This window comes from Sus scrofa, chromosome 1 (assembly GCF_054392235.1).
Source record: "Sus scrofa isolate SSC_HxYL_T2T_F1_AM1 chromosome 1, Sscrofa_HxYL_maternal_Yorkshire_Landrace_v2.0, whole genome shotgun sequence".
In the NCBI taxonomy this organism is placed as follows: Eukaryota; Metazoa; Chordata; class Mammalia; order Artiodactyla; family Suidae; genus Sus; species Sus scrofa.
This window is the reverse complement of record NC_139383.1, coordinates 179,131,611-179,145,420: the sequence shown is the minus strand read 5'-3', so window position 1 is coordinate 179,145,420 and position 13,810 is coordinate 179,131,611. Positions and strand designations below refer to the sequence as shown.

The 13,810-nt window shown below is 40.2% G+C and overlaps 1 long non-coding RNA gene across 3 annotated transcripts in view; it reads left to right on the top strand.

Annotated features, from left to right (window-relative positions):
• LOC146406885 (uncharacterized) overlaps nt 1-13,325 on the top strand; it is a 30,503-nt gene extending 17,178 nt beyond the window's left edge. For 2 of the 3 annotated variants that reach the window (XR_014817596.1, XR_014817595.1), the window contains 2 exons: nt 10,222-10,320; nt 11,862-12,124. This is a non-coding gene — a long non-coding RNA (uncharacterized LOC146406885). Of the gene's footprint in view, nt 1-10,221; nt 10,321-11,861 lie in introns of all 3 variants that reach the window. The other variant, XR_014817597.1, reaches the window with a different exon arrangement.
• Nucleotides 13,326-13,810: the final 485 nt, after the last annotated feature.

The window sequence follows — 13,810 nt, the reverse complement described above, 5'->3', positions numbered from 1 at the left end:
TGATTTCTGTCTGAGAAAGAGAGCTGGGCTGCTGCAGAAACATTGGTTTTGAAGGGGAGGGGGCAGAAGGAGGAAACCTGCTAGGAGGCTATCTCAGCCACCAGGTAAGAGCTGCACCAGGTGGGGCAGGGAGGGAGGTGCTGGAAAGATGGGAAAGGCGTGTTGAGGGATAGATTGGGAGAGGGAGGCGTCCAAGGGCATCCATAGTGTCTTGATTTTTCCTCAGTGATGAGTGTCTGGAGAGAAAAATAGATTCTTGAGGAAGGCAAGCATGGTAGAATGTTGGTGGACACCATGAGGGTGGCTCAGATCTCACTTCAGTGCAGGGCCTGTTCTCAGCTGCAGGGAGTGCTGTGGGCAGGCAGCCTCCAGGGTCAGCTCATTTAGAGACTGCCTTGCCCAAGGTCATGCCCCTTTCCATGGCACCAGCATCATTTGATTTGGGCATATGAAGTTCTGGCCGTCTTTACCTGGAGACAGTCCCGAAGGGCCGTTCTTCTTTCAGTGCTTCTGTGGCATAGGCTGAGGCTCTCTTTGGACCTGACTGCTGCCTAACATCTCCCTCTGCCTTCTCCTGCTTCCTTCCCCTCCTTTGCACTGGTTTCTATTCCAAGTCCTTCCTTGATAAATATCCTGCTCACTTGCTAAACTCCAACTCAGGGTCTGCTGCCCAGTGGCCCTCAAGGAATCATACATCTTGTGTCCACACCCCTTTGCAGTGACATGCAGAGATGAAGTTTATTTCTCTACCCCTTGAATCTGAGCTGGCCTCATGACTTGTCTTGTCTTGACCAAGAGAATGTGTAGAAGTGACTCTCTGGGACTTCCAAGTCCAGGCCCAAGTGGACTTGGCAGTTTCTCTTTTGTTCATGGAACCCAGCTGCCTTGTAAACAAGTCCACGCTATCCTTTTGGAGGAAGGCTCTGTGGAGGCCCCAGACATATGCAAGGGGTAACCTTGGGTCCTCCAGTGCTAGTCAGGTCACCCCAGCCAATACAACAGGGAACAGAGAAAACTTTCCCCCTGAGCCACCCAAATTCTGACCTACAGAATTGTGAGTAATGAAATAATTGTATGAAGCCCCTAGGTTTTGGGGTGTCTTGTGATTCAGCAATAGATAAGTAAAACAGCATGGCAGCACCATTAGGAAAGTCCTGTGGCTCATGACCAAGTAGGGTGGGTACCCATGCATTGAAAGCCACAGAGGGGCTGGCCTTCTTGCCAGCTACCACACAGTTAAATGCAGCTTTTGTCCCCACAGTTAAATGCAGCTTTTGTCATCTCAGAGCCCATCACTGCTCATCTCATCTCCACTCCAGGAACAGGGAAATGCCAGTGCTATTACCTTTTAAGCCTCTCTGTGCCTGTAGAGAGAAGCGACTCGCTGCCAAAGGAGCAAATGAGGCCCAGCTTTCTGCAGAAATATCCATCGTCCCGTGCTGCTCCAGGCAGAGCCCCAGTGTATAAGTCCCTTCTGTGGGAGCTGGTTCCAACTGCATCCATCTTCATGAGCTCATTATTCATCTGATTATTTTCATGCCATCCCAGTGGGGAGTAAAAGCCATCGATAAATCACACCATTGCTGCAGATTATACTAAATGACCTTGGCAGTTGCTGTGACACGAGGACCAGGGCCACTTATACATGGTACTTCTCTAGGGCTGAAGAACATGTACTCTGCTTTCACCCCAGACATGGGTCCACCTCCCCATTGCCCTTGATATCCTTGTGTGATTAAAATCCATGAACACCAAAGCCCTGGACATGTCAGAGGGCCTGAGTTCAGTCTTTGTATTAGCTGTGTGATTTGGGGCTGGCTGCTCTGAAGCTCTGGGCTCCTCATCTGTGAAACTTCTAGAAATCCTTTTTGTGAGAGCAAAATGAGGAATGTCACATTTGCACACTGAAAAGTGCCATATATGCACATGAATGCCATCATTCTGGTCATTATTTCAGAGTAACCATGACATGCAGAGGGTACCGTGGGAGAGATATGCTAGACTGGACATTGAAGAGCCATGAGCAATCATATATGACTTCTTACCTTTAGTCCCTCATGTTTCAAATGGACTCAGATTGAGCTATTATGAGGCTCAAATCAAATAACAGTTAGGGGAGCCCTTTGGCAAAGCATTAAGTTGTACAAATGTGAGATGCCTTACTGAACCATTCCTTCTCTAAACTCATTTTTTTTGTCTGTTTTACTTTTTGCCAGCTTTCCTATTTCTCTGGTTTTCAGTTTTATCGAGAATCTTCCCCCAAGAAAATTTGGGCCGGTTGGGTTTTTTGGAAAGAAAAAGCGTCTGGCATTATTGAGTACTCACTAAATTTTGCGCTTTCCAATATGTTACCTCATTTAACAGCCCTCTAAGATGGACATTATTTATTTGTCTGTTTTCATAAGAGATGGAACTGGATCTCACAGAGGCCAAATATCTCCTCAAAGCTACAAAGCTTCTTTCTATTCTGACATATCAAACTGGAGACTCAGGACCATTGTTTTTCTTTCATTAGAGATGTTCTGAACTTGCCCATATTATCAACCTCCACGTTTGACCTTTCTTATGTGTCATTATTAAGACTCCTATAGTTAAAATTCATTTATGGATTCACATGTCATTTGAATTTATTGAATAGTCCAAGAAATAAATGGTGACCCAAACCAAAATGTGATGAGCTGATTCACAAATGGAAAAACTTCCTCTTGGATGTGCCTTTGCACTAAGGAAACACTTCAGTGGAGCCAGTCTCTCTATGGAAGGTTTGAGAACATGGGAATGTTTTCTTTTTCTACCCTAGTTTCTGAATGTCCTGAGAAATAGCACAAGAGAATGAGGCAGATAGACACCAGACAACTCCTTTATGTATAGGGAACTCCATATTTGGGCTTTCCAACCTGAGATTTGGGTAGATGTGCCCACCAGAAATATTGGCTTGGAAATTTTCACTCTTGGAGGAGTTTAACAGAAGGTGTGCTTCCTTAGGGCAAACTGCTCCCAAGAGAAAGAGCAGAAGAGAGTGAACTATACATGCCCCAGTCTCTCTTTGCTAGCTCTCCAGTATGACCAAAGCCAAAAGTGTTGCAAAGATGGTACCCCTCTGTAGAATGAGACATGAGGTGGGGGGAATAAGCTCCCCCCACTACAACAATAAGGCTGGGGTTTGAAAACTGGAAGACTAGCAGGAGCATTATAGAATTTCCTAGAAAATATTATTTTTAATTGTTGAAGAGGAAGGCAGCCTCAAATGAGCCTTTTGGGTTGATTAAATGGGATCAAGGAAGAGAAGAAGAGGAAAGTGAAATTTCTTCCTCCTCAGAAGTTACCGCCTAATCAATGTCCAAGACATTCTTGTGAACTGAATAGTCAGTGAAAAATGGTTGAGACAGAGGACTCAAATTTTGGGCATCTCTTGGAAGTCCTTGTAAAAAGAATGCCTAATTGGATCCTGAAGGCTGTATTAAGAGAGGAATAAAATATCTTTGGCTCAAAATTTACTTGATTTGGAGTTCCCATTGTGGCTGAGTAGTAATAAACCTGACTAGTATCCATGAGGATATGGGTTCGATCCCTGGCCTCACTCAGTGGGTGAAGGATCTGATGTTGCTGTGAGCTGTGGTGTAGGTCGCAGATGTGACTTGAATCTGACATTGTTGTAGCTGTGGTGTAGGTCAGTGGCTACAGCTCCAATTCAACCCCTAGCCTGGGAACTTCCTTATGTCACAGGTGCAGCCCTAAAAATTTATTTGGCTCATGTTTCTATTCCATGCGCAAAAATTCCACTAAAAATATTTATGGTATAGCTATTATGCTAAATGATTGATTTAGCCCAAATGATACATATTTGTAAAAGCGACTATAGTGATGCCTGGTAATGAAGGACTAGGAAATTTGGACTAACTCTCTTACTTAGCACAGTAAGAAAAGACAGACACGATATTATTTTATTTTTATTTTTATTTTATTTTATTTTGCTTTGTAGGGTCTCACCCATGGCATATGGAGTTTCCCAGGATAGGGGTCAAATCAGAGCTACAACTGCTGGCTTACGCCACAGCCACAGCAATGCAGAATCTAAGCCTTGTCTGTGACCTACACCACAGCTCACAGAAATGCCAGATCTTTAACTCACTGAGTGAGGCCAGGGATCGACCCTGTATCCTCATAGATGCTAGTCAGATTCGTTAACCACTGAGCCACGATGGGAACTCCAAGACACAATATTATTTTAAAAATGTTCATGAAGATTTTAGTCAGCTGATATAATGGTGAAGAGTTTTGGGGGGTAGATATTCTGAGAGGTAAATCCAGAATTTGGGGCTTTCAGAGTAGGATCTCAGACCAAAATTGAATTCAATGAGAAATCAATAATGATAAGACATCTAGAAAAACACGCACATATTTGAAATTAAACAATGTAGTGCTACATAATCCATGGGTCAAAGAAGAAATCCCAAGGAAATTGAAAAATATTTCCAGCTGCATGAAAATGAAAATACAATAACTGAATTTATGGATTTAGCTAAATCAGCGTTTAAAGGGAAAAGTATAGCTTTAAATTCTTATATTAGAAAGATGAAAAGGCCCAAAGCAAAAGCTCGGAGAAAACAAAGAATAGAGGGAAAGTAAACCCAAGGTAATTAGAATAAAAAGAACATAAAAGCTCAAATTAATATAGAAAAGATAAAAAAATACAAAAATTTAATAAGGTCAAAACTTGTTTCCTTGAAAAGATGAACAGAATTGGTAAATCCCTGGCTAGGCTGATCATGAAACTATAGAGAAGAGACAAATGGTTAAATCAAGAATATATAAAGTATTTTATTACCATAGACATTAAACATCTAGTAAGGGAGAATAATAAATAACTTCATATCAAAAAATTCAACACCGTATATGAAATGGACATGTAACTTGAAAAATATAATTTACAGGAAGTGTCACAAATGAAACAGAAACTGAGAATAGCCCTATATCTGGGTTACTTTGCTGTACAGCAGAAATTGACAAAACATTGTAAATCAACTATAATAAAAAAATTCCTAAAAAAGAATAGACATATCTATTAGACAAATTTAATTTATTGTTTAAAAATAACTTCCCAGGCAGAAAACACCAGGCTTTAATAGTTTTATTGGTAAATCCTATAAAATATTTAAGGGTGATAAATTAATACAAATCTTATATGAAATCTCTTAGAAAATAATGTTGGGCCATTAAGTTTCTGAAATCAGCCAAAACCCTAATATCAAAAATCTATTCAAGATATCCCCAAAATAAAGCAAAATAAAATTACAGATCAATATCCCTTATGAACACAGATACAAAAGTTCTTAACTTTTTGGCACATTGAATCCAGCATTATATAAAAAGGATAATACACTGTGACCACATGGGATTCATCCCAGAAATGCAAGGTTGGTTTAACCTTTGAAAATCGATGTTAATTCAATCAATGTAATTCATCATATTAACAAAATAAAGGAGAACAATATAATTTTAATGGATGTGGAAAATATATTTGAGGAGTTGCTGCTGTTGTGCAATGGGATTGGCCACCATCTCTGGAGCACTGAGATACAGGTTCCATCCCTGATCCCTGGCCCAGCAGAGTGGTTAAGCTGGCACTGTCACAGCTGCATTGTAGGTTGAAACTGAGGCTTGGATCTGATCCCTGACCTGGAAACTCCAAATGACATGGGGCATTCGAAAAAGAAAAAAAAAATAATGCACTTGAAAAAATTTAATATGCACTCATAATAAAATCTCTTAGAAGCTAGGAAAGAAGGGAACCTCCTTAAATTGCTATAGGGCATCCATGAAAAGTCTACAGCTAATATCATTCTTAATGGTAAAATAGTAGATGTTTATTCCTTGGACTGGGAACTAGCTAGGATGCAACTCTCATTTCTACTATTCTACCTTGTACTGGAGGGCTAAGACCTTGAAATGAGGTAAGGGAAATAAATAAAAGGTATACAGATTGAACGGTAAGAAGTAAACTGGTCTCTATTTGCCGGTGATATGATTGGTTATATAGAAAATTCTAAGAAATATAGGAAGGAGCTACTAGAACTAAAAAGTGAATGTAGGAAAGCTATAGGATACAAATATAATATACAAAAATGTACCTTTAAGTACTAGCAACAAACCATTGGAAAATAAAATATAAAATTTCATTTAATATAATGTCAAAAATATGAAACTCAGGATTAAATATAATAAAAGAGATGTACTCTGAAAATTAAAGAACATTGCTCAAAGTAATTAAATAGACATATATACCATGTTCATGGATCATAAGACTAAACATTGTTAGGATGTCAATTTCTCTTCAAAATGGGATACTGAAACTATAGATCAATCTAAATCCAAGCAGTATTTTAAAAACATAAATTGACAGACTAAGTTTAAAATTTGAAAATGCAAAGAACCATGAATAGCAAATACAATTTTGAAAAAGAAGGAAAATTTGAAGAACTTAAACTATCTGACTTCAAAACTTACTGTAAAGCTAGAATAAACAAAAAGTGTGGAATATAGATATACAGATAAGTGGAAAAGAAGAGAGGCCAGAAATGGTCCCATATATTTATGAATAATTGGTTTTCGACAAAGCTGCCAAGACAATTCAACAAAGAAAGGATTGTCTTTTCAACAATTTGTATATATATATGTCAACTCTCACCAAAGTATATACTTAAAATGAGTTCTTATATTCAAAAAATGTTTTAAAATTCTTACAAATATATAAAGAAAAAATAAAACAACACCAAATGGAAAATAAGCAGGACACTAGAACGGAAATTTGAAAATTGGCCGATAAATATATGCAGATGTGTCAACCTCATTATAAGGGAAATACAATTTAAACGCCTAATAAGCTTTTCCTACGCACCCACCAGAATGGCTAAAATGAGGAGATTGATGATACTAACTGTTGGTGGCAATGTAAAGTGGTAAAACCACTTTGAAAAGCAATTTGATGTTTATTTAACTAAACTTGAAGTCACAATGTTTCAGCAATTATGCCCCTAAATATGTACACAACAAAAGTGCATTCATGTGTGCACTGAGACATACCCAAGAACGTTTACAGCAGCATTATTTATACTAGTCCAATGGACAACCCAAATGTTCATCAACAATAGAATGAGTAAATTAGTGTGAGCTGTTCATACAAAGAAATTCTCACAGCAAAGAAACAGAATAAGCTCTAGCTTCAATCGACAGTGTGGATGAATCTTGCAGACACAGTGTTGAGCAAGGAAAGCTGGGAACAAAATAAAACTGAATGATTTCACTCATATATTGTTTAAAAAAAAGGCAAAACTAAACTACAGTATTTAGGGATGCATGCCTAGTTGATAATAACACCATTTTAAAAGGCAAGAAAGTGATTGTCAGGGAAGTCTGGGTATCATTCAGCATTCAGTTAAGACAATGGATATTGTGGCATGCAGGATTAGCTAGAGAAATTAGAGATTCTGTGGTTGTGGGAGAAACTTGGAGGACTGGAGATTCAGAAAGGTCAAGGAAGGGACTTCCAGGTTTAAACTAGGTGCAGTTCTGCATGTGAGTAGGTGTGATTATGTGCTAGGATGACCTCATATGAGGTGAAGGAGAGACAGAAGCTTCTGACCAACTCCCTGAAGCACTGTTTGGCAGAGTAGACATTCAGAGCTTTCCAGGAGATCCAGAAACCAGGCACAGGCAGCTGCTAAACTGGGACAGGTGGAGGGAAGAAATCCCTAGAAGGTTGGTGCCTCTATGGGGCTGAGGGATCTGAATGTTGGGTTGGGAGCTGAGGCAGCTGTGGGTTCAGCAGGAAGGGGAAGGTGAGACAAGCTGGAGTCCACAGGGACCTCTGCATCTGTCTGCCACCGTATCTAACCATGACAACCTTCACAAAGTAATGGCTGCTGCTTCACTTCCACCTTCCAAATCTGCACAAGAATAAATTGGGGGTTAGGAGAGGGGGGGGGCAACTCCAACAGGTAATTCAGGGACCTCTAATTTTATTTTATCCAAGCTGGCATAATCCAAACCCCCAAGTCAGCAGGTCAATGACTTCTGCAGTAACATAGAAGGGGCACGTGGGCATTTCTGAGGGCGGGGGGGGGGGGGGCCCCTCTGGTGACATTTGCTCCATGTCACCAGAGCTGCACATTTTTGTTTTGTGAACTGAGCTGTGTAATATTACAAAATCAAAATGGTTTTTAAAAAAGCAGTTGTGACATGTCTCTCTCCCACTCTGCTACCTCCTTTGAAACAACTAGGCCATTCTGTGCTGATTCTTTCTGGAACAGAGATGATAGCAAAAATGCAAAGAAAAAAATAGACTTTCTCCCCCGACTTTTTGCATTTCAAAACTTAAGCCCTTCAGGTAATGGAAAATTGTACAACCACTATACCGTACAGACAAATGTCAATAGTGGTCTTGGATTAAAGGAAAACCCAGACACAGACATTACTTGGGTAAATCAAACAGTGTTGACTTATCTAAAGTAAACAGAAGGAGGCCAGGCAGTCGGGACACAGGGTGGAGAGATGAGCAGTGTTATTTGGGACAGGCAGAGGTGCCCACACAATTGGCTCACACTTGTGTGTGATAATGTCTGGGCAAGGGTCACGGCTGACCTTTTTGAAGCTTGACTGCCCCCATTTGTGCCAGTTTTCCGTACTGAAGGTAAGTGCAGTTCTAGCTATTAAGACTGGTACTGTTGTCTGGTGCTGTCACTTCACTGAGGAAGGTAGTTCCAGGTTTAAAAGCAGGCATTTCTGCATGTGGGTAAGTGTAATTTTGTGCCAGGACCACCTCATCTGAGCCAGAGGCTCTCATTAGTGCAGTGAGGCTCAAAGGGCATATGGTACAATCTAGTCTGCCTAGGGACACCTTCTTCTTTCACCATTGTTCACCTCTCCACACCACAATGGCCCAGGTGTCCCTGGGAATCGTGCTTACAGGCCCTAGGACTAGGTAGAGGACATAGTGCCAGGGTCTTACCCAGGAAGAAAACATCATGGGTAAGCAAGACTGTCCATCCCTGTCCTCCAAACTCTAGGCAGGAATTCTCCTCCCCCTGGGCTGGGGTCAAGCAGAGGTGAGAGCTGTGGTACAAAGCTATCTTGTCTCTGTCCTAACAACCCTTCTATACTCTGTTTTCTAACAGTGAGCCTGTAACTTTGCAACCCAGTTTCCTCTGCTAGCTTAGCAGCTCCTTGCCCTGCCCTATCAATAAGGAGTGCTAAAAGGACACTGGAAGACAGGAGAATGGGGAAGGGTCCTGCTCCTGCGTGCTTGCTGTTCTGGTCAATATTGCCCTAGCAGCAGAGTTGGGTCCAATTTCCAGCATTTCTGTATGTTCCCACATCCAATCAGAGGTAACTTAGACCTTCCCTCTGTGCTCTTGTGATGCAATAGCATTAGCTTATGTCCCATCCTCAAAGATCTGAGTCCCAGCTCTGTGACACCCCTCCTCCAGGATCCTGGATTCTGGTCACCCCAACATCTTATCCTTGTTCCCAAGAGTGGTAGCTGTTTCCTGGAGTTGCATGTTTTCATGACGTCAGTGTTTCTTTTGTGCCTTGTTGGTTCATTTGATACCCATCCAGCCAATTCCTCAAATTAGATCCTCTCGTTGGCTACTGATAGGTATAGGTTTTCTCTTTGGGGTGATGAAAATATTCTGGAATTAGATAATGGTGACGGTTGCACAACCTTGTGAATATACTAAAAACTACTGATTTGTATACCTTTAAAGGGGAATTTTATGATATGTGAATTATACCTCATTAAAAATATAAATACTTTCTGTGGAATTGCCTGACTGGATCCTGATTGATATGGCACTAATCAAGGAGGGCATGGTGGGTAATTTTACATGTCAACTCAGCTGGGCCACAGTACCCAAATATGTGGTCAATCATTATTCGGAATGTTTCTATGTGGGTGTTTTGGATGAGATTAACATTTAAATCAGTGGACTTGGAGTAAAGTAGATTGCCCTCCAAATTGTGGGTAGGCTTATCCAATCAAGTGAAGGACTGCATAGAATAGAAAGACAAGTTTTCCCTGAGCAAGAGAGATTTCTCAAACTGCCTTTGAGAAAAATACAACTACCTTGCCTTTAAAAATACAACTACCATTTGATTCAGCAATTGCATGTCTGTTTGAGATTTCTCAAACTTCACCTGCCTCATCTCTTCCTGGTTCTACAGCAGATGGCCTTCAGACTTGAACTGAAACATCCACTCTGCTGGGTCTCCAGCCTGCCAGCCCATCCTGCGGATTTTGGACTTGCCAGTCTCCAGAATTATGTGAGCCAACACCTTAGCATAAATCTCTCTCTATACACACACAGACACACACACACACACACACATCCTGTTGGTTCTGTTTCTCTGGAAAATCCTAATACAAAGGTAGCTATTGGTGGTCCCGGGAAGAGGAGAATGAACCTTGCTGAGACCCTAACAGATTTGTGGGATCTGAGAGTACAGGATGCCTATGCTCAGTTTTCCTGGTAGAGTTTTTTTTGTTTTGTTTTGTTTTTTTGCCATTTCTTGGGCCGCTCTCATGGCATATGGAGGTTCCCAGGCTAGGGGTCAAGTCGGAGCTATAGCCTCCGGCCCACGCCAGAGCCACAGCAATGTGGAATCTGAGCTGTGTCTGCAACCTACACCACAGCTCATGGCAACGCTGGATACTTAACCCACTGAGCAAGGGCAGGGATTGAACCCGCAACCTCATGGTTCTTAGTCGGATTCGTTAACCACTGAGCCACGACGGGAACTCCATTTTTTTTTACGTTTTTATTTTATTTTTAGATTTCACTAGTTTATTTATTTTTCTTCCAGTTTGAGATGTAGTTGACATATAATACTATATGAATTTAGGTGTACAGAATAAAGTTTTGATACACATAAAATAAGTTCAGTTAACATCCTTCACCTCCTATAGTTATGAAACAAATCATTTTTTTCTTGTGTTGAGAACTTTTAGGATTTACTCTCTTAGCAACTTTCAAATATACCATGTAGCAGATTAACTATAGTTCTTATGTCATACATCTTCAGTACTTATAACTGGAAGTTGTACATTTTAACCAAATTCATCCAATTTCCCCACCCAAACCCTCTGTCTCTGAACAATCACAAGTGGTGCTCAGTGTTACTCATCATCAGGGAAATGCAAATCAAAATGACAGTGAGATATCACCTCATACATGTTATAATGGCTATTATCAAAACTAGAAGAGATAACAAATGATGGAAGGAAGAGGAGAAAGGGAATGCTTGTGAACTGTTGGTGGAATTATAATTTGGTGCAGCCACTATGGAAAACAATATGGAGGTTCCTCAAAAAATTAAAAATACAACTACCATTTGATCCAGCAATTGCATGTCTGTTTATTTATTCAAGATAAACAAAACCACTGTGTTGAAGATATATTTGCACTCCTATGTTGACTTCAGCTTTCTTTACAATAGCCAAGACATGGAAACAACATACGGGTTCATTATAGATGAATAGGTAAGGAAAATGTGGTGTGTTTACATGCCCACACACACGCAATGGAACACTATAAAGCCATAAAAAAGAAGGCAATCCTGCTATTTGCGACATGGATGGACCTTGTGGGCATCATGCTAAGTGAGATTGTTGGACAGTTAAAGACAAACACTGTATGATTTCACTTATATGTGGAATTTAAAGATAACCAAACTGATAGAAAAAAAGATCGGACTTCCTGGTAGAGTTTTGAGAGGTGGCAAGGTCTCGGAGAACTGATGGTTGTGTGGAGTATCTAGGCAGATGGGGTCTCACAGCTTTTCTCAATCCTCTTCATGAACCACAGGAGCCCAACAGAAGAACGGAGGTAGAGAAGGCCCTTTGGAGACCATGGATTGCAGCGTAGATGGGACAGCAGACATTTACTGATGCTTGCCTGACTCAATGATGTTGAGGACGTAACTTCCCCTCCCTTTGAAGCCTTGGTTCTCTGTAATTCCTCTGGAACTCAAATACCATCCCAGACAAAATGGGAAGAGCCCACATCCCCCCAAATTAACTGAAATTAGATTTCTGCTACCCCAGGAGAATAGAGGCTCCAAAAAGAAATTCAGGTCAGTTTTGAGATATTAGAAAAAGTATCTTTCCTTATACATTTGAACTTGTGAATTGGGATTCACCACCACTTCACAAATATTTGCTTTTATTTGTCTATTTTCAAGATAAATGTTGGCATTTTTGTGGTATACTATGAAATGAGTTTTCAGAGATAGAACCTTCATTTGTAACTTTGCCACTTAGTGTCAGGGCAGCTGTGTATCAAGGTTATTACAGTGGCTGGCTATAGGCAGGATGTTTGTAGAACTTAAGAAATATAATCTAAAATGATGTCAAAGAATAAAAGTCCCCAAATAGCTGTCAAATTTGAAAAATAAGAGCAAAGAGAGAGAACACAGTTCATCAGGCAGAGGATATGATAACATATGGCAAAGCCTTGGGTAGTTCCTGTGCAGGAATAAGCAAATAAGTACATGGAAAGAAGAGGGGCCCCGGAAACAGACACCTGTATATGGGAGCCTGGTCTGTGCAGGGCAGCCCCAAACAACTGGGAGAAGAATGGACTGTTTTTTTAGGTGGCATTGGAAACACTCACTCTTACAGAAAAAAAAGTCAAATCCCTACTTCTTGCCCTTATACAAAGGTAAACCCCATTTAGATTTAAGACCTCCATTTGAAAGGTGAAACCATAAAGTTAATAGGAGAAATTGTTGAAACATATCTTCTCAACTTGAGGAGAGCCAAAAACTTCTTAAATGAGACCCTCAAAACCTCTCTTCTTAGGGAAAAAAATTAATGCTTTTGATAATATCAATATTAAAGATTTTGTTAAATGATCTTCATTGATGATGTTAATTAATAGATGACAGATTTTTAGGTATTTTTTATGATGTCAAAAATTATTGGGTCAAGTGGGGAATGTTGAATATGAACCCTAAGTTAGACATTGGTGTTCTATAAATGTTAAATTTATTGAGCGAGAGAATTTTCTATGGTTTATATAGGAGAATGTCCTTGTTCTTAGGAGATTTATACTGAAATATTTAGTGAAGTGTCTGTCAGCAACTTATTTTCAAATGTTTCAGCAAAATATTTTTATATACCCATATCTATACTTATATTGTAGAGAGAGATAAGGCAGATGTGGAATAACATGAACAATTAGAAAATCTACTATGATAATTTTGTTAGTTTGAAATATTTTGAAATAAAAAGTTAGCGAAGACAGCAATAAAGTAACATTCTGAATATACAAGGAACTTTTGGAAATCAATAATAAAAAGATGAAGACCAATATAGGAAAATGAACAAAGGACACAGCAGGCCTTTTACAGAAGGGGAACCTGATTGTAATAAGTACTTGAAGGAGTGTTCAATGTCATTGCTAATCACAGAAAGGAAGAAAAATAAAGCCAAAATGAGATACACACTTTACACCCATCAGATTGATGAATATAGCTAAGTTATGCCCAGTGTTGGGGAGGTCAAGGGGAACCAGAGGCCATGATTATTCTAGTCTAGAGGTCTTAAAGGGCAGTCTGGCAGTGCAGAATGAAACAGGGCATAGCTGTACCTTAGGACCTAACCATCGGCTCTTGAATGCCAGAGAACTTCCCTGGGACACCTGTACTAAGATGGTCATCATCACATTGCTTCTATTAGGGAGGAAGTGAAGCCACCTAAGGTCTATCCCCAAGGGATTGGATCAGGTAAACACCCACTAGTTTGTGTCTACTT